Raw genomic sequence first — 11,113 nt, 5'->3', positions numbered from 1 at the left:
AGATCTAAAGATTACTGGGCTTCTAGTGCCCCCAAGCACACGAGAGTTAGCATTGCTAAACTACTCACGAAAAGTTCCTAAATGTTACTCAAATTAAAGGAAATTTCAGGGGAATGCCCTTTTCTCTTAGTTATTTTCTCATCTGTTGTAGATGAAGCTCTGGTCCTTGTGATGCTCTGTGTTTCCCTCGTTGCAAAGGAAAGAATCGTTCAGGTAAGGGTGGGTGCGGGGTTAACACCATTTCTTGAATTCATGGATGATACTCTGATTCCTCGTAGCCTCCATTAATCCTGACATATTTACAGTCGAAAATGGTATCGATTGTAGGAGCAGGAGTGTTGGGATTGCCCTACACTTTCATGAAGACTGGATGGCTCTCAGGCATTATTGTACTGGCACTGGTGGCATGCATTGCCTATCATGGCATGATGCTGTTGGTGTGGTCTAAGAGGGCCCTCAAAAGGCAAGGATTTCAGAAAATAGATAGCTTTGGAGATCTGGGCTTTGTTGTTTATGGAAGTGCAGGGAAAGCCATGGTGGATTTTATGGTGGTCCTCTGGATGGCAGGAGTTTGTGTGGGTTATCTCATATTCATATGGAATACTCTGTCTTACATGTTTACAGGATCCAAACCACAGCCTAATCCCAAATCCCAAGAATCCTCGTTGAATCCTCATGGAGTCTATTTGTCTACCTCGTTGGATGTTACCAGGAAGGTAGGCTTCATACGGGCCATTTTTCCACTGGAGCTCATCATGAGTGGGATTCGAACCCTTAACCATATGGCCCCTTTTAGTATTTTTGCAGATATCGTTGACATTTCTGCAATGCTAACTGTTGTGGTGCAAGATGTGTTGTCCATATTGAGTACTATGGGTCTAGATGTTCAGGCTTTCACTAGTTTCTCTGCTATTCCTTATGGAGTGGGTGTAGCAATCTATGCATTTGAAGGGGTAAGCATGATTTTTCCCCTGGAATTAGCTATGGAGAAAAAACATATATTTGGTGGAGTTTTGGCCGTTGCATTCCTCTTCATTGCTCTCATTTATGGGGGTTTCGGAGCATTCGGGTATATTGCTTTTGGAAGTGCAACCAGAGATATGGTGAGTCTGAACTTGGGGAAAAGTTGGATCACAGATTTTGTTCAGATTGCCCTATGTCTGAACCTTTTCTTCACATTTCCACTGATGATGAATCCTGTTTATGAAGTCCTAGAAGAGAGGTTTAGTAGAGGGGAGTTTTCCTTCATGATCAGATCTCTTGTGATTTTCTCGATAACAATAGTGTCAATTCTGGTCCCTTCATTTGCAGATTTTTTATCTCTGATTGGGAGCAGTGTTGGTTGTATTTTAGGGTTTCTATTTCTTGCTTTGTTTCATTTGCATGCTTTTTGGCATGAATTATCTCTGATATGGATCCTTGCTGATGCCTTGCTCATTGTATTCGGCATTGTCTTTGGCATTGGTGGGTCAGTTTCGTCTATTACTCAAATCTGTAGCAAATAAACATTCTTGTAAGTGGCCAGGGCAAAGGTTCCAAGCCATGTCAAGAACATGAAAACCCAATAAGCATGGAGTTATATTTGGGCCTTGAGCTTCAAAGGTTCAAACCAAAATTAATGTAAAGATGTAATATTATTATCGACTGCCAAAATCAAAGTGCAGTGCTTGTATTTATCAAATTTCTTGTGTTGCTATCAATGAAATCACAGCATTAAGTGTGGATTTATGGTTTCTAATATGGATTGTAACTCTTTTTATTGGATATCATTCAGTGCTATCATTTTCTGATACTGATATTTTTGAAGTTGCAGGTAGAAGCACATAATTTGTAGGCTAAGGCTTTAGTAAACAAGAAAAATAATTTTAATTAGGTTGTCCGACAGTGGTTATTACAGGGGATTTTCAATTCCCATAGTATTAGCCCTCGTTGTTTTTTTTAATAAATAATCTTTTGTTGTAAAGCAGCTTCTGGCAATCTCGAAATATACATGTCTTCAAGTAGGCTTTAAGGCTTTGATTGCTTTGACATATCCCTGGATGGACTATTCAGCCCATCCATATACATGGAAACTACTTGCAGAGGAGAAATAATCTCTACAAGTGGGGTGCCTTGGCGGAACTCTTTCATGAGGCCTCTCTGATTCTTATTTTGAGGGTTAAGAAGCAATAATCTAGGGTGTAAGCATCAAAGTTGTGATAAAAATCAGTCACAAATTCAGCCCTAGTAGTCACCCTTTCATTCCATTTGTGTTTCTTCAAATGCAGATCCTTCCAGGTGTGCAGTGGAAAATTGGATTTCTTGATAATCCTTCGTATGATTAAATGAAAGAAACTTGACAATTTTCCTATTGAAGCCCCTTGATTTAGTCTTTCTTTTGACCCTATCAAACTTGGGATTGGGAACACTCTCAAGATGCCACTAATTGATACGGTTTCTTTCTTTTTTAACTTGATTGTCATGATTCCCATGATTTACCATTCTCCCATTAATGTTCCCTGCAAAGGGGTTTCAATAATGATCATTTGTATTCACCCCCCCCTTTGTAGTCCTGGGATTCAGCCCCCCTTTTGTAGTCTTGGGGTCTTTGTTGACCTTCACCACTACTCTCGCCTGCCTGTATCCTTCTGTCAATTTCTATAATCATTATACACAGGGCTTGGTTCATTTGTTCCATGGTGTCCCTTGTCATATTCAAGTGAGTCCTTGATAGTGTAATTTATGTCCTCCAATTATCCTCCCATGAGTAATTTAGAATGAAGCCATAGTTGGTATTCATCCCTGTTATGAACCTAAATCGAGATATGTTTTTATTTCAAAAACCATAAGAGACTCACAGTATAAAACTATTACCTGGATACTATTATCTATAATCTGAAGCTAATAGGGTGTTAACAATAGTAAACAACAGAAAAAAGATGAGAAATAAACTCAGCACCAACAACAACAATGCAGTAATAACAGTAGAAATTCCAGCAATATTTAGCAATACATTTGATAACTGATTCTAGAGGACTAATTGCAGAATCAAGTCTGTAGTAGTTACTGGCAACAGCAACTGGATACTCAAAATACACTGCACACAAAACTGAAAGCTTCATGAGAACATAGGGATGCCAACTCAGGTCAACTCCAAGGGAAGTATGGTCGCTGCTTCAATTTTTTTTTCTTTGTTGACATGCTACCTGCAATAATATGGCTCTGAAAAGCCCTCTACACTAATGCCTAAGAACCCTTTTTATAGCTGATTATCCCAAACATTAAGTACTAGTTGAAATATCAAATTTAAATTAATTAAATTGTAAAATGATGTAGAATGATGATTGAATAATGTTACAAATCTAAGTTACAACTCAAATTTCCAAGGCCAAAACCCTCCAGAAGTGCCAAGCTGAGTTCATGACTGCACAGGATGAAAGACTCAGAATAACATCTGAAATTCTTAATAGTATGAAAATAATCAAACTACAAGCATGGGAAGAAAAAATTAAAGAGCTGATAGAAAATCTCTGAGCTGTGGAGTTCAAATGGTTTTCTTTAGCACAGTTTAATAGAACATATGGTACCATACTCTACTGGATGTCACCCATCATTACTGCATAGTTCACCCCTAGTAGTCACCCTTTCATTCCATTTGTGTTTGTTCAAATGCAGATCCTTCAAGGTGTGGGGTGGAAAATTGGATTTCCTGATAATCCTTCGTATGATTAAATGAAAGAAAATTGACAATTTTCCTATTGAAGCCCCTTGATTTAGTCTCTCTTTTGACCCTATCAAACTTGGGATTGGGAACACTCTCAAGATGCCACTAATTGATATGGTTTCTTTCTTTTTTAACTTGATTGTCATGATTCCCATGATTTACCATTCTCCCATTAATGTTCCCTACAAAGGGGTTTCAATCATGATCATTTGTATTCACCCCCCACCTTTGTAGTCTTAAGATTCAACCCCCCTTTTGTGGTCTTGGGGTCTTTGCTGACCTTCACCACTACTCTCGCCTGCCTGTATCCTTCTGTCAATTTCTATAATAATTATACACAAGGCTTGGTTCATTTGTTCCATGGTGTCCCTTGTCGTATTCAAGTGAGTCCTTGATAGTGTAATTTATGTCCTCCAATTATCCTCCCATGAGTAACTTAGAATGAAGCCATAGTTGGTATTCATCCCTGTTATGAACCTAAATCGAGATATGTTTTTATTTCAAAAACCAGAAGAAACTCACAGTATAAAACTACTACCTGGATACTATTATCTATAATCTGAAGCTAATAGGATGCTAACAATAGTAAACAACAGAAAAAAGGAAAAAAAAAAAAAAAAAAAAAAAAAAAAAAAAAAAAAAAAACATGAGAAATAAACTCAGCACCAACAACAACAATGCAGTAATAACAGTAGAAATTCCAGCAATATTCAGTAATACATTTGATAACTGATTCTAGAGGACTAATTGTAGAATCAAGTCTTCAGTAGTTACTAGCAACAGCAACTGGATACTCAAAATACACAGCACACAAAACTGAAAGCTTCATGAGAACATAGGGATGCCAAGTCAGGTCAACTCCAAGGGAAGTATGGTTTCTGCTTCAATTTTTTTTTTATTGACATGCTACCTGCAATAATATGGCTCTGAAAAGCCCTCTACACTAATGCCTAAGAACCCTTTTTATAGCTAATTATCCCACTTTAGCATCAGTAATCTTCATGTCAAATAACTAGGCTTTATAGAAAGCTTCATTAACTAACAAAAAATGTGTAACCATGTAACCTAAAATTTATCTTAACATGAAGTCCGTTAACTGACAAGAATTTATAAATGACTCCAAATTTTGAATGATCCACATAAATTTATAGTGATTCTCATATAGCACCAATAACTATCATTAAAAGCAGATATCTTTAGACATCATATCAACACATATGTAAAAGTTTTTGTAATAATCAAAGATCCTAATTAAACATTAAGTACTAGTTGAAATATCAAATTTAAATTAATTAAATTGTAAAATGATGTAGAATGATGATTGAATAATGTTACAAATTTAAGTTACAACTCAACTTTCCAAGGCCAAAATCCTCCAAAAGTGCCAAGCTATGTTCATGACTGCACAAGATGAAAGACTCAGAATAACATCTAAAATTCTTAATAGTATGAAAATAATCAAACTACAAGCATGGGAAGAAAAATTTAAAGAGCTGATAGAAAATCTATGAGTTGTGGAGTTCAAATGGTTGTCTTCAACACAGTTTAATAGAACATATGGTACCATACTCTACTGGATGTCACCCATCATTACTGCATCTATGGTTTTTGTCGGGTGTGCTATCATAGGGGATCCATCGTTAACTGCCAAAACCATATTCACAGTGCTTGCAACATTCTGTGTGATACAAGATCCAGTGAGAATGCTACCTGAAGTTTTGGCTATATTAATTCAGGTTAAAGTATCCTTAGATCATCTGGACAAGTTCTTACAATGAGCTGAGACCAAATAATGTTGTGAGGAAAGCACTTGCCGGATCCCAGTATACCATCGAAATTCAAAGCCAACATTGAAGGGAATAAATATGCACATTAAAACTGGAGAAAAGGTAGCAATTTGTGGCTCAGTGGGATCAGGGAAATCTTCTCTGCTATATACAATTCTTGGAGAAATCCCAAAAATTTCAGGAGATGTAAGTTGAACATTAACTACTCTTCTTGAGCAAAAGTAACCATTTCATAGTTCAACAAGATTGTAGATGCAGCTTTTTTTGCTTTCTATATACATAAATTCTTCCATAAACTTTTTGATTGGACTACGTGTAGGTTGAAGTATATGGCAATGTTGCCTACGTGGCACAAACAGCTTGGATTCAGAGTGGTATTGTCAGAGATAACATACTCTATGGGAAACCAATAGACAAAATTCAATACAAGAAGGCAATAAAAGCCTGTTTATTAGACAAGGATATAGAGAGTTTTGCTCATGGAGATATGACGGAGATTGGGGAGAGAGATTGAATATGAGTGGAGGACAAAAACAAAGGATTCAGTTGGCTAGAGCAGTATATAATGATGATGACATTTATCTATTGGATGATCCCTTTAGTGCAGTCGATTCTCATACAGCTTCAACTCTATCAAATAAGGAGGAGACATTACATAAGAGAGACTCCAAGGCTTGCTAATATTGCTTGTCATAGTATGACAAATCTGGTTTACCTCTGTATCAAATCTGTAAAGATCTTAGAATGAGATCCAGACATATTAATGTGAAAATTTATGTGCATATTAAATATAAAAGATTTGAGTTTTGGGTTATCAAAGCTATAGATTGAGAACTACATGGATTGCTTGATAGGATGGCTGGTTCGATTTGTATATCAGGATTGCCAGCTTCTTTGTGGTGGTAGTGTGAGATCAATTGGGAATTGCTACTCGTTTCATACTTCAAGAGGGAAATGAATTTCCCAATGATGGTGGTGATGAAGGAACCCAACAAAAGCACAAAGAATAGCATAGTTGATTGAATAAAAAATTTATGCAAATACAAAAAACACACCCTACAAAGTGATGTCTTCTTGAATATTGATAAATATGAATGATTTTCCTTTCACAGTTCTTGTGTTTTGATTCTTTATGAATAGGAATTGGTTCATTCAACTAAAATTGGTACTGTTGATTTTGGTGGTACTTCTGTTCTCCAGCTTGATGATTGGGTGTTGTGCCGAATTTACAAGAAAAATGGTCATTCTCAGAGAGTACAAGGGGTAGAACGAGATGAATCACCAAGTGCAGATGAAGTGATGGCTTCTTTGCTTGATATTGATCAACAGAACAAACTGCAACTGCCCAAAATTTCCTCTTTCAGTGGGTTGTTGGAGAGTGACGATCCTTTCGTAGATGGTTTTTTAAAGCCATGGATGGCAATGGAAACAGCAGCAAACTACCTCAAGTCTAGTCCTCCAACCTCTCTCACAACAATTTCAACAATAACAATGACAATAATAGCGATTGCCAATATGAATTTGTCCCAAAACAAGAAGACTTAGCAGTGGAGAATGACAACAAATTCAGTTCTCTCAAGAGGACCCTCTCCTTAGCATATGGGCATGATGAAACCAAACCTGCAAAGAGATTCAACAACATGCATAACAACTACAACTACAACGTCAACAATAATGTTTCAGCCTTGCTTAATTCAATGCAGCCCAATCAAAATTTCCAACAACAGAACCTCCTAAGCACATTGAATGACAGTCAACAGAATTTCAGACTTCCCTACGTTCAGAACATGCATTGGACCACCTAAGCAAATAGAAAAAAAATTCAACAGTTGCAAAGCCACTGACGTTTGACACACAGACAATATATCTAGGACAATGATTTGATATTTATCGAGTTTAAATGTCATAAAAACAATGTATGAAACAACTAAATTCCCCCATTTCACAATTAGTATAACAGCACATGCATGAACACCATAACATTAGAAAATTAGCACACCATGAATTGTGCAATGGAATGAAAACATAAAGGACAGTCTTCATCCCTCCTTATCAGATTGACATGTACTGGAACCCTCCTGTCTGTTGGCTCCAATTATTTAGGGCATTCAGACTTCTGGATACTCTGCAGAAAATAGAGAAAAAATAATAATAATAATAATATAAAAAATAAAAAATAAAAAATCAATGCCTATAAAAAAAATTGCAGTGTAGCATGAAAATCAGATTATGCTTGTTTAAACTGACATAATATGCAGCTTTCATCATAAAAATAAAAATGCTAGCACATGCTACTTCACACAGCATTACCATTTAGAATAACCATAATTGTCCAAAAGACATAACTGGCACAAATACCACTTGAATGAAAATAACACTGAAGCACAATTCCCATTCTAAAATCTAATTTCTGCATCCCTGTAATAAAAGTGGCATCATATAGAATGCTTCAAGATAGGTCTGCAATTAGATAAGTAATTGGACTGTTGAGAGGCCATGATGGATGAAAGTTGTATATATTATTATTCTCCAAGGACCACAGAGCTAACCGAAATCCATTTCTATATGATTTGTGACACAGGTAGGGTTAGTCAATATTACCATACTAGCTAAAAATAGAGTTTCAGATAACAATGTGATATGGTTTAAGGTCTTCATATCACACCAAAGTTTGAATTGAACATTGAGGCTTATGATAAATACAACAAACTGTATCTTCGCACATTGTTTGATTTCTCCACTGGATTTGGTTTTGAAAGGATCATAAAAACAATGTATGAAACAACTAAATTCCCCCATTTCACAATTAGTATAACAGCACATGCATGAACACCATAACCTTAGAAAAACTAGCACGCCAATATAGATCTCCTTCAATTGCATAATATTATGATAAGTAATTGTGTCCTTACATTCGAGCTCCATATCTTCAACTACTAATATTGCTCTTCCACATGAGGTCCAAAGGAAATCTGCGTTCATTTGGTTCCAAAGTTGGAAGAGCTTCAAAATCATTGTCTAAAAGCTATATCCTCTGTTTTAATCTTCTCCTTCTCCTCTGTTTTGTTGGGCAATACCAATGGAGATATGAGAAAGAGATGTCTATGTGTACGATGTTGCCATGGAATATAATAGGCATAGGAATAGTGTGGGCTGGAGTACAATACAGAGCTCCTTCATGAGCCCAATTATTTGTTTTCACCTCCTTATCAACCACCTGTAGCTTCTCTGCGTCATAAGGAATATATCTTGGCAAGGATTGAGTTCATCACAATGTGACATGGTTTAAGGTCTTCATATTTCTAGGCAAATACATTAGAATGTTGTTTGAAAAGATTAACATACCTCTCCTTAAAATTTTGTATATCGATATGGATACCCAGTTGTTTGTTTGCATGAATCATTTGTTTAACTTCACCTTCAATTAGGCAATCTTTAAGGTATCTAAACAAGTTCAATGGAAATGTATGACTACTTTTATTCCATTTCATAGCCACTTTAACCCCCGAATAGGGCTTTCGGCATGGCTTCCTCAATTCAAACTCATTATCATCGACCCTTGCTTTCAAAAAAGCCCATTCACATTTCAATATTCTTCCACACACTATGCCTTTTATTTGTTTTCCTAATACCATGCCATATTTATAGGAATATATCCTGGCAGGGATTCAGTTCATAACAATGTGATATGGTTTAAGGTCTTCATATTTCTAGGCAAATACATTAGAATGTTGTTTGAAAAGATTAACATCTGGAGGACAATACAGATCTCCTTCAACTCCATAATTTTATGATAAGTAATTGTGTCCTTACATTCGAGCTCCATATCTTCAACTACTAATATTGCTCTTCCACATGAGGTCCAAAGGAAATCTACGTTCATTTGGTTCCAAAGTTGGAAGAGCTTCAAAATCATTGTCTAAAAGCTATATCTTCTATTTTAATCTTCTCCTTCTCCTCTGTTTTTTTGGGCAGTACCAATGGAGATATGAGCAAGAGATGTCTCTGTGTATGATGTTGCCATGGAATATAATAGGCATAGGAACAGTGTGGGCTGGACGACAATACAGAGCTCCTTCATGAGCCGAAGCATTTGTTTTCACCTCCTTATCAACCACCTGTAGCTTCTCTGCGTCATAAGGAATATATCCTGGCAGGGATTCAGTTCATCACAATGTGACATGGTTTAAGGTCTTCATATTTCTAGGCAAATACATTAGAATGTTGTTTGAAAAGATTAACCTACCTCTCCTTAAAATTCTGTATATCAATATGGATACCCAGTTGTTGTTCATGTGAATTCATTTGTTTAACTTCACCTTCAACTAGGCAATCTTTAAGGTATCTAAACAAGTTCAATGGATATGTATGACTACTTTTATTCCATTTCATAGCCACTTTAACCCCCGAATAGGGTTTTCGACATGGCTTCCTTAATTCAAACTCATTATCATCGACCCTTGCTTTCAAAAAAGCCCATTCACATTTCAATATTCTTCCACACACTATGCCTTTTATTTGTTTTCCTAATACCATGCCATATTTCTAGGAATATATCCTGGCAAGGATTCAGTTCATAACAATGTGATATGGTTTAAGGTCTTCATATTTCTAGGCAAATACACTAGAATGTTGTTTGAAAAGATTAAAATCTGGAGGACAATACAGATCTCCTTCAACTGCATAATTTTATGATAAGTAATTGTGTCCTTACATTCGAGCTCCATATCTTCAACTACTAATATTGCTCTTCCAAATGAGGTCCAAAGGAAATCTGCGTTCATTTGGTTCCAAAGTTGGAAGAGCTTCAAAATCATTGTCTAAAAGCTACATCTTCTATTTTAATCTTCTCCTTCTCCTCTGTTTTGTTGGGCAGTACCAATGGAGATATGAGCAAGAGATGTCTCTGTGTACGATGTTGCCATGGAATATAATAGGCATAGGAACAATGTGGGCTAGAGGACAATACAGAGCTCCTTCATGAGCCCAAGCATTTGTTTTCACCTCCTTATCAACCACTTGTAGCTTCTCTGCGTCATAAGGAATATATCCTGGCAGGGATTTAGTTCATCACAATGTGACATGGTTTAAGATCTTCATATTTCTAGGCAAATACATTAGAATGTTGTTTGAAAAGATTAACATACCTCTCCTTAAAATTTTGTATATCGATATGGATACCCAGTTGTTGTTCGAATGAATTCATTTGTTTAACTTCACCTTCAACTAGGCAATCTTTAAGGTATCTAAACAAGTTCAATGATATGTATGACTACTTTTATTCCATTTCATAGCCACTTTAACCCCTGAATAGGGTTTTCGGCATGGATTCCTCAATTCAAACTCATTATCACCGACCCTTGCTTTCAAAAAATCTCATTCACATTTCAATACTCTTCCACACGCTATGCCTTAGGGCGTTTCCTTTGCAACATTAGGTGCAAATGCTAGTTTGTAACTTAAGTAACAAGAACTAAACTCTTTTACAACACTTACTTGAATAATATTTTTTTTCATAATTCAACACAAAAACAATACCTTTGAATTTTATAATTTGGTTAATCACTTTTTCATAATTTCATTTTATCAAAATTAAAAATTTTAATTTATTTTATGTTTAATT

At 36.0% G+C, this 11,113-nt stretch overlaps 1 pseudogene; it reads left to right on the top strand.

Annotated features, from left to right (window-relative positions):
• The first annotated feature begins 311 nt into the window (after window positions 1–311).
• On the top strand, window positions 312–6,004 carry LOC149240016 (amino acid transporter AVT3C pseudogene; annotated as a pseudogene).
• The last annotated feature ends 5,109 nt before the right edge of the window (window positions 6,005–11,113 follow it).

This window comes from Pinus tabuliformis, chromosome 8 (genome assembly GCF_031772625.1).
Source record: "Pinus tabuliformis cultivar Carrire ecotype Pingquan chromosome 8, CPIR1, whole genome shotgun sequence".
NCBI lineage: Eukaryota > Viridiplantae > Streptophyta > Pinopsida > Pinales > Pinaceae > Pinus > Pinus tabuliformis.
This window is presented reverse-complemented; position numbering and strand designations above follow the sequence as displayed.